This window comes from Neolamprologus brichardi, chromosome 16 (assembly GCF_056152115.1).
Source record: "Neolamprologus brichardi isolate AB-2024 chromosome 16, ASM5615211v1, whole genome shotgun sequence".
Classification (NCBI taxonomy): domain Eukaryota; kingdom Metazoa; phylum Chordata; class Actinopteri; order Cichliformes; family Cichlidae; genus Neolamprologus; species Neolamprologus brichardi.
Genome location: NC_142119.1, coordinates 32,405,727 through 32,420,911, shown reverse-complemented (window position 1 = coordinate 32,420,911; position 15,185 = coordinate 32,405,727). Strand labels below are relative to the sequence as shown.

The 15,185-nt window shown below is 47.0% G+C and overlaps 1 pseudogene across 1 annotated transcript; it reads left to right on the top strand.

Annotated features, from left to right (window-relative positions):
• Window positions 1-2,651: 2,651 nt before the first annotated feature.
• On the top strand, window positions 2,652-13,229 carry LOC148098329 (uncharacterized; annotated as a pseudogene). Its single transcript, XR_015716624.1, has 8 exons — window positions 2,652-2,745; window positions 4,292-4,412; window positions 4,549-4,672; window positions 9,386-9,576; window positions 9,731-9,891; window positions 11,083-11,236; window positions 11,512-11,639; window positions 12,220-13,229. The product of XR_015716624.1 is annotated as an uncharacterized LOC148098329 (transcript).
• Window positions 13,230-15,185: the final 1,956 nt, after the last annotated feature.

The window sequence follows — 15,185 nt, the reverse complement described above, 5'->3', positions numbered from 1 at the left end:
ATCATGTGGAAGCTTTGTGTAGTCTGACAATAAAGTTTGAAAAAGTGTTGTAATGTTGACTTTGTTACAGCTTCGTGCCTGCACTTCACACCAACAGTAATAAACAACAGTCACAGTCAGACCAACAGGCTTTGATTCTAAAAACGTTATTAAAGCGAGTCGCTGAGACATTTCCTCACAGCTCTGCAGCTTTTCAGAGTTCACAGAAATAAAAGCGTTTAAAAAACTCCTAACTAATAAACTCCCACAGCGCCCTCCAGCGGCGGCCCCCCGAACAGCAGCCTGGAAACCACCGAGTGACGTTTGGGAAGCGCAATAGCAGCGAGACAGGAAGCGGAAGAACTTCAACGTAAGAGCACTGGGTCCTCGTGCGCTTTCTGCCGCCTGTCCTCAACTAACGAACCAGCAGAGGGAACCAAGGGCTTTGTTTTCATACAGGCGGGTGAAAGGAAGAAAAGTGACAACACGATAAATCACAAAGTCTGAATATATTCAAGTATTTATACAATTATAAATACATGACACATGTGGCCAAAACCTTCTTTTTTTCGTTTTATTATCTATTTATTTAATGAAAAAATAAAATCCAATAAAACTTTGTTTTCTAAAAGCACATCGAGTCCTTTCACAGGAAAACAGATTCTTAATGATTTTTACTAAAAATCATTATTATCACCAACAAACCGAGAGAAAACAAACAGGGAGACGCTGTTCTTATTAATATCTGATGAACACATTCATTTCCTCCATTCACTCGGATGCATGTTTAACATGTTTCAGAGCACAGAGGAGGACAGCAGTCACCGTCTGGCTTAAATGAGTAGAGGACACATTCGTGGACACAGATCCTTGTTCACTGCGCTGCTGTTTAAAGTCTTCATCAGAACAAACACTGCTAACTGTACTTTGCTGCTTGCTGTCCTTGAAAAGCAAGAGCTGACACGATCCGCTCAGTAAATGTCCTTTTACCTGTAAGCCTGGTTTAGTAACCTGTTCTAATATATTTGTGTTGTATTTATTATAAGGGGCAAAGTGGTGTCAGCCCTGTGCTGAGAGGGCTGTGCTCCTCCATCCGTCCTGTTCTAACAAAGACACGTTTCAGGAACACCTGTAGTCCACTTTTATTCATATAGCATCAGTGAACAAACACACGTGTTACTGTAAGGTGAAGACCCCACAGAGTTAATGCAGGACAAACGTTCACTCGGATTCATTGATGAAGTGAATGCAGGACTACACGTGTGTCCTTCTCATGAGTGGACACACATGGATGTGAACCACACCTGTTTGGCTGAGCCAAAACAACCGCAGCAGTGATTCGAACCTAAAGTACTCTGGATACTGTTACTGTACAAATACTATTACATGTTTGTTGGTCAGGTGTCCTGTAGGAAGAAAACACTTGAATGTGCATGAACGCGTTTACATGAGGACAAAGTGACTTCAAGGGAAATACAAATCTTCACATTTTGATGTCTGTCAGTTATTTTGTTCATGAAGTTTTAATTTACGAATTTTTATAGGTTGTAACTGTATCAAAGTGTAAATATATAAAGAAATACATGTAATGAGTTACAGTGAAAACCAATGTCTGTAAATGATAAACACGACTTTCAGTTTTTCTATTCATAGAAATTTTATTGTGAACAAACGGAATTTTCCGTTTTAGAGTTGAAGGAATGTCCGTAAATAGTAGAGAAATTCTACGGAAACTTCTGTTTTACCGGAAAAGTTCGTGAACTTCAGTAAAAGATCTACGATTTTTTTTTTTTAACCCGAGCGAGGCCGCATCTGTCCACGCCAGTATAAACCACAGCACAGGATCCACCCACTGCAAATTAACGACAGTGCACACTGACAACCCCAACTGCGACTACACCTCCCAGCCACCTCCTCCCAGCTTCCCCGACATTAAAATACCGAACTTATAGACCCCCACACCCCCCCAACCTTTCCCCTGAACAAGCGTCCTTGATATGCATGCGCGACGGGATCTCAGAGACAGCAGCTGATCCGGCGGCGTCTGGAGTCCCGACCTAAACACGGCACCCATCCTCCCCTCCTCACCCCCGAACATAACACCCTTTCCATCCAGCTGGATCGCCGGTGTGGTGCCAGGGTTGGTGCTTATCCACAGACAATTTGTTTCCCCTGCGTCGGGAGCGCGCACAGGGCTGTCCAAATCACGGATGAATGCTATCTGTCATTTTTAGATTTAGTTCACAAACACTTCTTATAAAGAGGTATTACTGCTGAAATATTAGCGGTGTTGGCTCTTTAAACAGTAAAGTTACAGGATACAAATAAATATGAGCCACAGTGTGGAAATGATGCGCCGCGTGAGAACTTTTAATGCATTATTTTCTCCTGTAACCCACAAACACTCATCAGTGCGCGCTCCCGACGCAAGGGAAAAATTCTACCCTGGCACTCCGACACACCCACGCATGATGTTAACCACTCAGTTCCTACTGTGACAGGTCCACAGTTCATCCCGATCACATTACAATAATTTAATAACATATTATTAAGATACAGAAAACTAGATCCACCGAGTCCACCGAGACCAGTGTAGAGCTGTGTTGGTGCTGGAGGCTTTTACTTTGAAGGGCGTGGCAGGAAGCGGTGGTAGGTTTGACGTGGCGAGCTGAGAGGAGTCCGTCTGCGTCACAGTGTAAGGAGAGTTTCTGGGAACTGCTCGTCTTTCTCCGAGGCTGTGGAAGCTCCGCTCCGGGCAGACAGGAGGTGAGTGACCGGGCAGAGGGCCACCGAGGCCGGCCGAGCATGTCCACGACACCGCTGTCTGTGTGTGGCTGTGTCGGTTCCGCAGGGAGCAGTGACCTGCGGGCACTCCGGTGCCAGTTTATGGTGTTTAACTACCGACTAGTACACACCAGCAGGGGCCAGACTGTGGAGCGGACACCGACCAGCCGCGTGAAGTAATAACAACAACAATGATAATAATGATAATAAGGATAATATTAATAATGATAATAGGGATAATAGGGATAACTGACTGATCAGAGAGTCAGTCAGAGTGTCCGTGGGTGTCCGTGGGTGTCCGTGGTCACTGAGACTGTGTGTTGTGTTCCTCTGAACAAAGCGCTCATTAAACTAATCTGATTTTGCCTTTTATTGTTTTAAACGTGGGAGAGTGGACAGGTTTCACCGTGGGCTCAGATTATTATATCACGATCTGTCACTCTGACAAACACCACGCTGACTAAAACTTCTGTAATGTGACTTAAGTGCACGAGACTGTCCAGTTATTATTATTGTTGTTGTTGTCGACCAGTCCAGCATGCAGGGTAACTGGGAGGCTCCAGCCCCCTGTGACCCTGACAAGGATCACCAGAAGTGATGGATTATCACTATTGCCACTATTATTGTTGTTGACTGTGTTGTGTGTTTTTCACGTGTGGTTTTTCAAACACCATACAGTAAACCTTTGATGTCCCTGGTGTTTCACGCTCATGAACCGTCCTCATCGTGATGTTTTTACTGAAAACAGGAACTGGGAGACTTTCACAGCGGTGCTGAGGCTCCCAGCCTCTGATCCAGACTCGGGGTCCTGAGCGTGTTTCCAGTCAGTCTGCACAGCTCCTGTTTTTGTAAAAGAACGTCAGTTTTTTCTGCAGCTCCCGTCTGGTGAACACTGAGTAAAAAGTTCACCTTCAAGCTTTAACTCTGGTTTCTAATAATGTAGTAGAAGTGATGCACGTGGGAGGATGTGAGAGTGCTGAGGCAGCAGGGCTGGGCTCAGCGGCAGAGGAGGAAGAGGAGGAAGAGGAGAGAAGGTGCCAGACTTGCTGTGATGTCATCATTCATGCTTGATGCAACATGTTGACGATGTTGCCCAGAAGTCTGAGAGACAACTTTTGTTTCCTGCAGGCCTGACAGAAGCTGCTCTCACAGCATTGATTATAGATTATTGATTATTGGAGCTGCTCTTTCTGTGACTTTCGGCGGGTGGAGCGTCCTTCCTCGCGCCGAAGCCGCGCTCTGGGCTCTCCCGGTTCGGGGACTTCCCATGATGCTCTGAGCGCGTCCTCTCCCCTCTCTCGCCGTTTGCAATGCGTCGCTAAATGTTGTCTTTTTTGTGTTTCATCCTGTTTCCCTGCTCTCTTCCTGTGAAAAGGGTTTTTTTGTCTTCAGGATGAAGCGGCTGCAGTTGGGCAACTAACTGAGTTTATGTTTAATTGACTGAAAATCTTTTCTCGAACTGAAACAATCCGAAACATTACAATCGTCTCGTCGATGACATGTAAATGTCGATGATGTTTCGCTGCAGCTGGACCGCGTGGTGCTTCCTGGCTCTCAGCGCGTTTGCCGACGTGACGATGAATCCTGCCCACCTGTGACGATGGCCTGTCTGCCTCTGCTCCTCTGCCTCAGCTTGCTGCTGCACTCAGGTGAGTCATGTAAAAGCAATCAGGTGTTCAAATACCGTCCTACCCCACCCACACACAGGCTGATACCTGTCAGGTTTACTTTGGATCCTCGTGACTCATCAGATTGCCTCACATTTCCCTTTTCTTCCTCGCGCAGAGCTCGCTCACCCGCCTCCCGCACCTGTTAACCTTTGTGTCGACTCTCTGAACTTCCGCCACGTCCTCTGGTGGAAGCCCGGCGACAACACGCCCCCTGGGACAGAGTACGGGGTCTTTGTGAGGTAATTTGTCCGCCGTCTGTCCTCTCAGCCTGGTAACATGAAGACGATGGTGCTCACATCAAACCCCAAAAAACCTCTGAGCTCTGTGGGTGATGTAGAAACACAAAGTTCAGACGCTTGAAGGATCAAGTTAAAGCTCAGCTGTGACTCCAGGCTTTTATTAACACACACTCACACACACACCTGAGATAAAGGACAGGATTAAACACCTGTAAATAAAAGTGTTGTATCAGCTGCGTGTTTTTGTCAGATGCTTCCTGTTGAAGTTCAGAACACGATATTTTTTCTAAAGGAGGGCAAAAGTCCCCCCGTAGCCTGCTGGGAAATTCCACTGTTGCTTCTACTTTTTTACCAAAAGAACGATTCAAAAATAGATTTCCTGTTTTATTTTGTAACTCACACAAGTTTGTCTGCACTGTTCTTCAGATAAAAGAAAGAAATGAAACAATAGAATTATTTCATTTTTAATTATATTGTAATTATGCAGTTATACAAAGTTAGTTAGTTACAAGTTTTTTTGTTCATATTTTATAAAATAAAAGGAAAGGTGTTTTGTTATTGGACTTCTTTGCTAATCACAGTTTGGCCATAACGAACACCTTGTTCGAACATAAGAGTGTCCATAAGTGCACGTGGCACCAGGACGCTCTAGGCCGTAGGTCGATGATCAATTTTGTAATCGTATCACCAGACCTGCGACCATATGTTCTGGACCAGTTGGATCAGGTGGTGGGGGAGGACGCTGGACAGACCCGGTGCACCTAAACGCGTAGTGAGGGTGTGCTGGGAACGTCTAGCAGTGGCCCCAGTCCGCGAGATCTTCAACGCACACCTCCGGCAGAGCTTCAACAGCATTCCGAGGGAGACTGGGGACATTGAGTCCGAATGGACCATGTTCAGCGTCTCCATTGCCGAAGCTGCTGCATTGAGCTGCAGCCGCAAGGTGGTTGGTGCCTGCCGTGGTGGTAATCACCGAACCAAATGGTGGACACCAGAGGTGAAGGGAGCCACCAGGCTGAAGAAGGAGTCCTATCGGGCTTGGTTAGCTTGTGGGACTCCGGAGGCAGCCGACAGGTATCGACAGCCCAAGCGGAATGCGGGTCAGGCAGTGGCTGAAGCAAAAACTCGGGTGTGGGAGGAGTTCGGAGAGGCCATGGAAAAAGACTTTCGGACTGCCTCAAAGAGATTCTGGCAAACCGTCAGGCGTCTCAGGAGGGGAAAGTGGTGCTCTACCTGCACTGTGTATAGTGCTGGCGGAGCGCTGCTGACGTCGACTGAGAAAATTGTCAGGTGGTGGAAGGAATACTTCGAGGACCTCCTTAATCCCACTGAAACGTCTTCCGAGGAGGAAGCAGAGTCTGGGGATGAGGGGAATGACCCGCCAATTTCCGGGGGCGAGGCAGTTAAACAACTGAGGCAGTTAAACAACTCCTTGGTGGCAGAGCCCCTGGTGTTGATGAGGTCCGCCCCGAGTTCCTGAAGGCTCTGGACGTTGTAGGGCTGTCCTGGTTGACACGCCTCTACAATGTTGCGTGGAGATCAGGGGTAGTACCCGTGGACTGGCAGAACGGGGTGGTGGTCCCCATCTTTAAGAAGGGGGACCGGAGGGTGTGTTCCAACTACAGGGGGATCACACTCCTCAGCCACCCTGGGAAAGTCTATGCCAGGGTGCTGGAAAGGAGAGTTCGTCCGCTAGTCGAACCTCGGATACAGGAGGAACAATGCGGTTTTCGTCCTGGTCGCGGAACACTGGACCAGCTCTTTATCCTCTCGAGGATACTTGAGGGTGCATGGGAGTTTGCCCAACCAGTCTACATGTGTTTTGTGGACTTGGAGAAGGCATTCGACCGTGTCCCTCGGGGTGTCCTGTGGGAGGTGTTGCGGGAGTATGGGGTGTCTGGCCCATTGCTACGGGCCATTCGATCCCTATACAACCGTTGCAAGAGCTTGGTTCGCATTGCCGGCAATAAGTCGGACTCGTTCCCGGTGGGTGATGGGCTCCGCCAGGGCTGCCCTTTGTCACCGGTTCTGTTCATAATTTTTATGGACAGGATTTCTAGGCGCAGCCAAGTGGCGGAGGGCTTTCGCTTTGGTGGCCTCAGGATCTCATCTCTGAATTTTGCGGATGATGTGGTTCTGTTGGCTTCATCGGGTGAGGGCCTCCAGCTCGCACTGGAACGGTTCGCAGCCGAGTCTGAAGCAGCGGGAATGAGGATCAGCACCTCCAAATCTGAGGCCATGGTTCTCAGCCGGAAAAGGGTGGAGTGCCCACTCCGGGTTGGGAATAAGTTCCTGCCCCAAGTGGAGGAGTTCAAGTATCTCGGGGGTCTTGTTCGCGAGTGATGGGAGAAGGGAGCCGGAGATCAACAGACGGATTGGGGCTGCAGCTGCAGTAATGCGGACGCTGCACCGGTCCGTCGTGGTGAAGAGGGAGCTGAGTGTAAAAGCGAAGCTCTCAATTTACCGGTCGATCTACGTCCCTACCCTCACCTATGGCCACGAGCTGTGGGTAGTGACCGAAAGAACGAGATCGCGGATACAAGCGGCAGAAATGAGCTTCCTCCGAAGGGTGGCTGGCCTCTCCCTTAACACCCTAACCCTAACCCTCTCCCTTAGAGATAGGGTGAGAAGTGCGGCCATCCGGGAGGGGCTCAGAGTAGAGCCGCTGCTGCTCCACATCGAAAGGAGCCAGCTGAGGTGGTTCGGGCATCTGACAAGGATGCCCCCTGGGCGTCTCCTGGGTGAGGTGTTGCAGGCATGTCCCACCGGGAGGAGGCCCCGGGGCAGACCCAGGACACGCTGGAGAGATTATATCTCTCGGCTGGCCTGGGAACGCCTTGGTGTTCCCCCAGATAAGCTGGAGGAGGTGGCTAGGGAGAGGGAGGTCTGGGCCTCTTTGCTTAGGCTGCTGCCCCTGCGACCCGGCCTCGGATAAAGCAGATGAAGATGGATGGATGGATGGAAAAGGAAACAGCTTCCCTTTTGCAGTTTATCCAGAAGAACAGATTTCATGGAGACAGACGTTCTGGTCTTTAGACCCGGTGTCGTGTCCACGTGTGACGACATCAGAAACATTCGAGCCAAACTCGTCGTGACATGGGAAACATAAGCAGCTCGTTCGTACACGTAAATAAAAAGAGTGTGCTGTGATCGTGAGACGATGGAGGATCAGGTGTGTGAGTGGGGGCGTGACCTCCATGCAGGTTTATGATGTGTGGTAAACATGAAGCAGCCCTCCCTGCTGCCTGTGATGGCGTGCACGGCGTGCTCTGTGGGACGATGAGCCGCCGTCTCTGAGTAACTGCTGCACATAGATCAGCTGGTCCAGGCTTCAGGGAGCGCTCCTCTCAGGCATGGAGGAAACCCCCTGATAACAGACGAACACAGCCTCGAGAGCTTGAACACAGCTTACAGCTGTTTTCCATTTACGCGCACACACACACACAAAGATGTTCTAGCACACAGATCGTGGTTATTTTGGAGTGCGTGGAGATGAAACAGGAAGTGAAAGCAGAGCGGCGTGCTGAGGTTTGTGGGGACCTCTTCAGACCAGGGTCACCAACCTTTTTGCCCTGAGAGCTAATTTAAGGGTACTGAGTAATCCGAGGGGCGACGTGTCTGACACAAAGCTCACCTTTAATATTCTAATATTATCAATAACAGATATTAGTGTGTGTGCAGGGACGACTCACACGCTGACAGTGGGAGTTCTCACAGCTGATATCTCTGTGAACATGTTTGTAGGAAATCATCAGCTGATATGTAACCATGGAGACTGCCCCACGTTTGTACACGTCCTTCATATTTAAATGAATCTTCTAACATTTGTACCGATCACCAAATCTGTTGCATTTCCATCATTTTTCACGTTTTTGTACAATGTTTGACTTTGATTGTTTGGGCCGCGTTGCTGTGGTGATCTCCTGCTGGTGAACCGCGACCTTTAATCTGCTCACGTTTTCAGTCAGCTTCACTGGCTCCTTCTTCTTCGTTGGTGGAATATCTGCCTGGGCGGGGTGCTTTCTCTCTCCTGGGTGGTTTGTTCACAGAGAGCAGCTGGGATGGCTCTGACGCGTTTCAGTTCTTCCTCATACAGCGTCCTCGTCACCAAACCACAGCCTGTGGGTCCAACGAGTCTTTATTGTCTCTTACAGCTAAAACGCAGCAGCATCCGGCCACCTTCCTGCATGTCTTAGAAATGATTGGATGGGTTTCCATCAGGATCTGAACGAGCTGTCAGAGGGGATAAAACCTGTGTCAGGGTTTTTATCATTGCTGTAAATAAGCTAACCCACAGACACGTGGTGCGTTCACTTTTCCTGTTTTAGCTCTGAAATATTGGCTTTGTGTCATATTCCTGTCTTAAGCACCCTGAATGCATCATCTTTTATGTGGAAACACGTCTACAGGCCTCAGCAGGTTAAAGGTCACAGCCTCGACAGCACGGCTTAGGTTTGAAAAGCTGCGTCTGAGCAAAGCAGCAGACTTCTGAGCTTTTTAATTAACATCTAAACTCCTCTCTTATTCATGAATGGTAACCTGACAGTAAGCGTCCAATCAGAAATCAGCTTTCGTTTGAATCCAGGACCAGCTGGATTTGAGACATGAACAGCTCATCGTCGCTGTTTGAGCAAACAGTCGTATCACAAAGCAAATGTTTCTTTTACGGTTTTTTTCCTTCTGATCTAAAATGTTCTGTTTGTCATTGTTCAGTGATAATAGAAAGAAGTGGAAACAGCAATGCAACATACCAACGCAGCCCCAATGCAACCTAACATCTGGAACATCGATGCCGCTGATGCTACCAGAGTGGGAGTCCCAGTATTACCTGCACGTCAAAGCGTTCTTCAACCAAACCTGGTCTCCAGAGTCCAGAATAATAGTTTTTGTCCCTTACAAACAAAGTATGTCAGCATGAGCGTCTTCTGGGTTTCACACTGGTGCATTTGGATTTAAGTGTGTCCCATAATCCAGATGCATCAGGCTTTGATTGAACTAAAATCTCTGGACTTTGAATCTTTACCAAAAGGTGACCGCGTGTTTTCTTCTGTTTACAAGCTAAATTAGGCCCTCCAGAGGTCTCACTGGTTGGATATGAAAACTACATCCAGATCAACATTTCACTGCCTTGGACTGATGACCTGCCAAACCTTCCCGGTATCCAGCAATATTACGGCTTCAAAGTCTCATTTCGGATCGGAACCGATGGAGAAATCAGGGTAAGACATCCATTTCATCCCAACATCAACGTGCTGATTTAGACCTCAGCTGGTGTCTTCATTGTTGAGTTCCTTTAAACCTGTTTGAGGCTTCAGTCACACAGGCCTACAGACCATCCTGTCCTTGAGCCAGGGGTCGCTGACTGGTGTCCAGGCGCGGCTGTAAAACACATACAGTACATATACGATATAAAAATGGAAATGCAGCCAATCACACAAAGGCACAGATTTGGCTTAAAATAACCTGGTTGCACAAATATGCACACCCTAAACTAATACCTTGTTGCAGCACCTTTGCCTTTTATCACTCTAATCAGTCTTTTTGGGTAGGAACCTATCAGCATGGCACATCTTGATGTGGAAATATTTGCTCACTCTTCTTTGCAAAAAACCGTCCAAATCGGACAGATTGCGAGGACATCTCCTGTGCACAGCCCTCTTCAGATCAGCCGACAGATGTTGGAATTCAGGTCTGGACTCTGTCCGGTCTCTTCCAAAGCCTCAGTCTTATTCCGGTGAATCCATTCTGTTGTTGTTCTGGATGTGTGCTTTGGGTCATTGCTGTGCTGAAAGATGAAGTTCCTCTTTATCTTCCGCTTTCTAATAGAAGGCCGAAGGTTTTGTGCCAACACCAACTGGTAACAGTAGTTCATGTTTAGAATAAAAGATCCCAGCTCACTGATTTGATCGGGGCAATAGTGCCTAAAATGTTGCAGAATTTTGCTGAGAGATCTTTTACTCTGTGGTAATCTTTTGTGAGTAGTTTTATGGACAAAAACCACTAGGTCATTCAGTGTTCCCTTAGTCCTGATGTAAAGAGATAGCATATGTAGGCAAGTATATTTCTCCTTTTATCAAGAAGCAAAGACAAAAAGGGGGAAAAAAAGAAACAAGGCAGGGTTCGGTGGTTGAATCATCCGTCCCCACCAATGCCAAAACCAAATCTACGCCCTTGCAATCACAGCAGGTTTCTGCCTAAAAGCAGGTGTCGGGTTGATTGACATGAGGAGACTTTGACTTTGAGAGTCACCTGTCAGAGCAGGTGTTCTACACCTGGTCAGGCCTCCAAAGGTGCCTTCATGGCCACGTAGAGGTCAGAGGAGAAAACGATGCTGAGGATCACACCAGTGGGTCGTGAACAAATCCCAGATGTGATTTTAATGACATGTTTCCTCCTTCTTTGACCTGCAGACGCTGGAAACAGAAAAAGAAAGTTTGACCCTTGAAAACTTAAAGAAAGGGGCGGAGTACTGCATACAGGTGAAGCTCAACACCAGAATACTAAAGAAGCATGAGCCGTCTGCCTGGAAGTGCACCTTCACCACGGCGGTGGACCAGCAGAGAGGTGAGCTGATGTGCAGCCGGTAAGGCGGGCGTTGTTGCTGAATCAGAGCATAATGAGCTGCCACAATTCATCTGCCTCCTTATCTGTGTAAATATGCAGAGGGAGTCATTACTCACACATGCCAGGGCTGCCACTCTCGCCAGTGGGACTCCTCCCCCAGCCACCTGCTCCACCCATCCCTCCCACAGCAGAGCCACAAACCACACCCCTCCGCTGTACTTCGGCTGGTTCAGACGGTCGTCTGCATGGAATAATGTGTGTCTGTGTGTCTGCAGGCCTCACTTTAGGTTTGGTCATCGGCGTCCCGATGGTTGCCATCTTCATCGTCACGAGCTGCCTGCTCCTCCTCTTCTACACGGGAGTCATTTGTAAACTGAAGGAAACTGTGCCCAGAGCTCTAATTGTAAGAAATCCAGTTTCATATACACTCTAACACCTGTGGTTTGAGAGATTTTATAATGATGTGTTTATTTCTGCTGTGAAGTTGAACATCACCTTCATTTTCATCCATGAGCGTCTCTCACAGGACAAAGTTCAAATACTTTGAAGCTCCACAGTCGTAAAGCTCCTCCAGCATATTGTGATTTGCATTTCCACAGAAGGACCAAAGTCCTTCAAAGGTTAAGCAAATGAGTCAGCTGAGCTGAAAACTACTTCTGTTTTGCCCTGCTGCTCCATGTATATCTTGCTTCAGTCTTAAATATGATCAACCTATCTCTAATAATCAGCTGTGTCCCACAGGCCTTCAAGCTGGCTGTAGTTAAACCTTTACTTAAAAAGCATCTCTAGACCATCTCTAGATCCTTGAAAGAGTAGTTGTCAAACAGCTAACAGATCACAGTGACTGTCCCCAGAAAACAGCTTTCGCTGATGTGTTTGTCCTGCATACTTAGACGCAGCTGTGACTCGATGATACTCAGACATCTTCAGCAGAGTTTGCCTCTGTTCCACCTTCTCAGAGCTTCTTTCTCTTCTCTTTGTAGACGGCTCTAACCAAAGGCTACGTCCTGACCCCGCAGCCCACCGTCCCAGATCCCATCTCAGTTACCTCGGAGACCGGGGAGCATAACGATCACACAACATCACCTTCTGCCAACATTGACGATATCTCAGAGGACGATGACGATGAGGATGGCAACATGCACTATGTGAACAGAGCAGTGGATCTCTCCTCGGGGGAGAGCTGCTGCTGTGAGGAGCTGTCTGGCAACATGTCACCGAACAGCGAGCCAACGGCAGCACTGGACGCTGGAAGTTCAAGGTTATTGAGGTGAAGGTAACGGCGCTGCCTGCAGAGTCTGACGAAGGCCAGGTGGAGACGGAGGTGGAGGGAGCGCAGCTCTGTTTGGTGAAAGAGAGGAGTCGAAGTGGAGTCTGGGGACAAAGTCAGGACGAGGAGGTGACGAAGTCCAAAGAGGACAAGGAGGTGCGGGACATCTCCGGCAATGTCAACCTGTTCTCAGTCACCCTCGCCTCAATGGCTGCACACGATGAAGATGAGGAGGACGTCACAGGCTTTTTGAAAGAGTCCAGCCTGGAGGGTTTACCTGCCACAGACTCACAAACTGAATCAGATCACCTGACACCTCAAGTATTCCCGACACACACAGACCGCACTGCGAGCAGATGTGAAGGCAACAGCACGGACACGCTAACTGAAGAGGAAGAGGAGGAGTTCTCGCCCTATTTGAGAAACAGATGATACTGATGTGTGCTGCTCTGAGCGTCGATGACTCGCAGGTTCTCCTCGTGTTTGTACACCAGCTTATTATTTGGTGCTGCAGGTCAGAAGATCTGCAAATGAACCAGCCGGATTTTCTGTGTGCGACTTTTTGACTTGTTTGACTGTGAACATAAAACTGATGCTGCCAAATGGGGTCCAGACACTTTTTAATGTTGTTTGAAAATTAAACATAAGCATTTTAAGAAAATCAAAGGAAACTGTGACATTTCTCTTTCTAATGTTCTTCATTAAATATAGATTTTAATGTTTGCTTTTCTCCTGGTTTCCATTCTCTGTACTTCAAAATTAAGTTTTGGTCATCTCACGCTGGGTCTCAGGAAAAAAAACAAACAAATTATGGCTGTATCCCAATTCAGGGTCTGCAGCCTTAAAGGCCGCATTTTAAGGCCGATTACGTCACAGCGACGCGACGAAGGCTTTCCCAATTCAAAGGCTGCTCGAAATGCTGCCCTCAAATGCGTCCTTCATTTCCCTGAATTTTAAGGACGTGGCAGTGTAGACTTTGTGGCCCAACATATCCCAGAATGCATAGCGCGACGGTGGGTGTGGATAATTTTGCCGAAAAAAAACAGCAGATGAGGGGCGCCCTAAGAGTAAACTTTAAGTAAGTACTGAATATGATGTCACTTATTTATGTGCAAATGTTTAAAAACGAAGAATATTAAAACATTACTGTTGGCCACATGTCAGCAAAGTTATGTGACATTAGTGACGTTTGTACTAACTTGGTTTTAAAGCCTTTACTTTCAAATATACGCCGTTCAATAGCTGACCTTAATCTTACAGAGAATGATCAAAGCTCATGTACAAACAAACAAACAAATGAACAAAAGATTTTCTCCTTCATTTCTGTCAAACAAAGCTGTATGAAACGTTTCCAGCTGTTAATATCATGGTTGCTAGGCAACCTGGGCGGTGCGACGGAGGCTAGACCGTCCCATTTCACAAGCCTCGCACTTCCGGCCTTAGCGGTCTTTGAGTACGCGGCCCTTGTGGGCCATTAAGGCTGCAGATCCTGAATTGGGATACAGCCTATCACAAGACTTCTCAAAGCAAACTTGGGCTGTGTCCCAATTCAGGGTCTGCACGCTTCAAGTACACGCACATACAGCTTTGTTTGACAGAAATGAAGGAGAAAAAATGTTTTGTTGGTCATTCATTTTTGTCATGACATCACTTTGATTAGTTGAGTATCTGAGGCTGAGACCACGGGACTGTAAAACATGATTGTTGGGCTTCATTTCTGTACTGAACAGTCATTTCAAGATTAGTTAGTAAATAACAATTAGCTAATGTTGTTCATGAGACTAAAGTCATCTTACTTTGGTAATGTAAATATAATATGGCCAATATTTTATATATATAGCAGTAGAGGCTTTAAAACCAAGTTAACGCTGACAGTACAAACATCACTAATGTCACACAACTTTGCCGACATGTGGCCAACAGTAATGTTTTAATGTTCTTCGTTATTTACATACTTACATATACTTATTTAATTCAATTCAATTCAATTTTATTTATATAGCGCCAAATCACAACAAATGTCGCCTCAAGGCGCTTTATATATATTTATATACTTACTTTTGACAGTTCACTCTTGGCCGCTCCCTTCTGCCGTATTTTGCGGCAAAATTATCCACACCCACCGCCGCGCTATGAATTGTGGGATATATGGGACCACAAAGCGTGCACCGGACCACAGATGATATTTGGGGGAATCGACGGCGCATTTGGAGTATGCGTTTGAAGTATGCGTTTGAAGTACACTTTGAATTGGGACAGCCGTAGTTGCGTGGCGGTGACGTAATCGCACTTAAAAAGCGTACTTCAAGCGTGCAGACCCTGAATTGGGACACAACCTTGGAGCCTGTCAGGTAAGCATCCGTGCTTCTGTAACGGAGTTAAAAATACATCTGAAAAACGTGCACTTACCTGTTCTTAATTATTATTTTAAGTGTGAATTTTATCATTTTTTATTATATTTTATTTTGAAAATCCAGAAACCGGATCTCACTCTAGCGTTTAGAAGCTGCTAAGGCTTCTGTGAGGGTAAGTTCTGTAATGAAAGGCTCTGGCATTTTTATGGTTTCTGGTGTGAATGTTGTTACATAAGGTGTACATGTCGATGTATATAGGTTCATATTGATGTTAAAAAGTTTCTGTGTAACCGAAACAAAGGCTGGTTGCTGTTAAACAATGTTT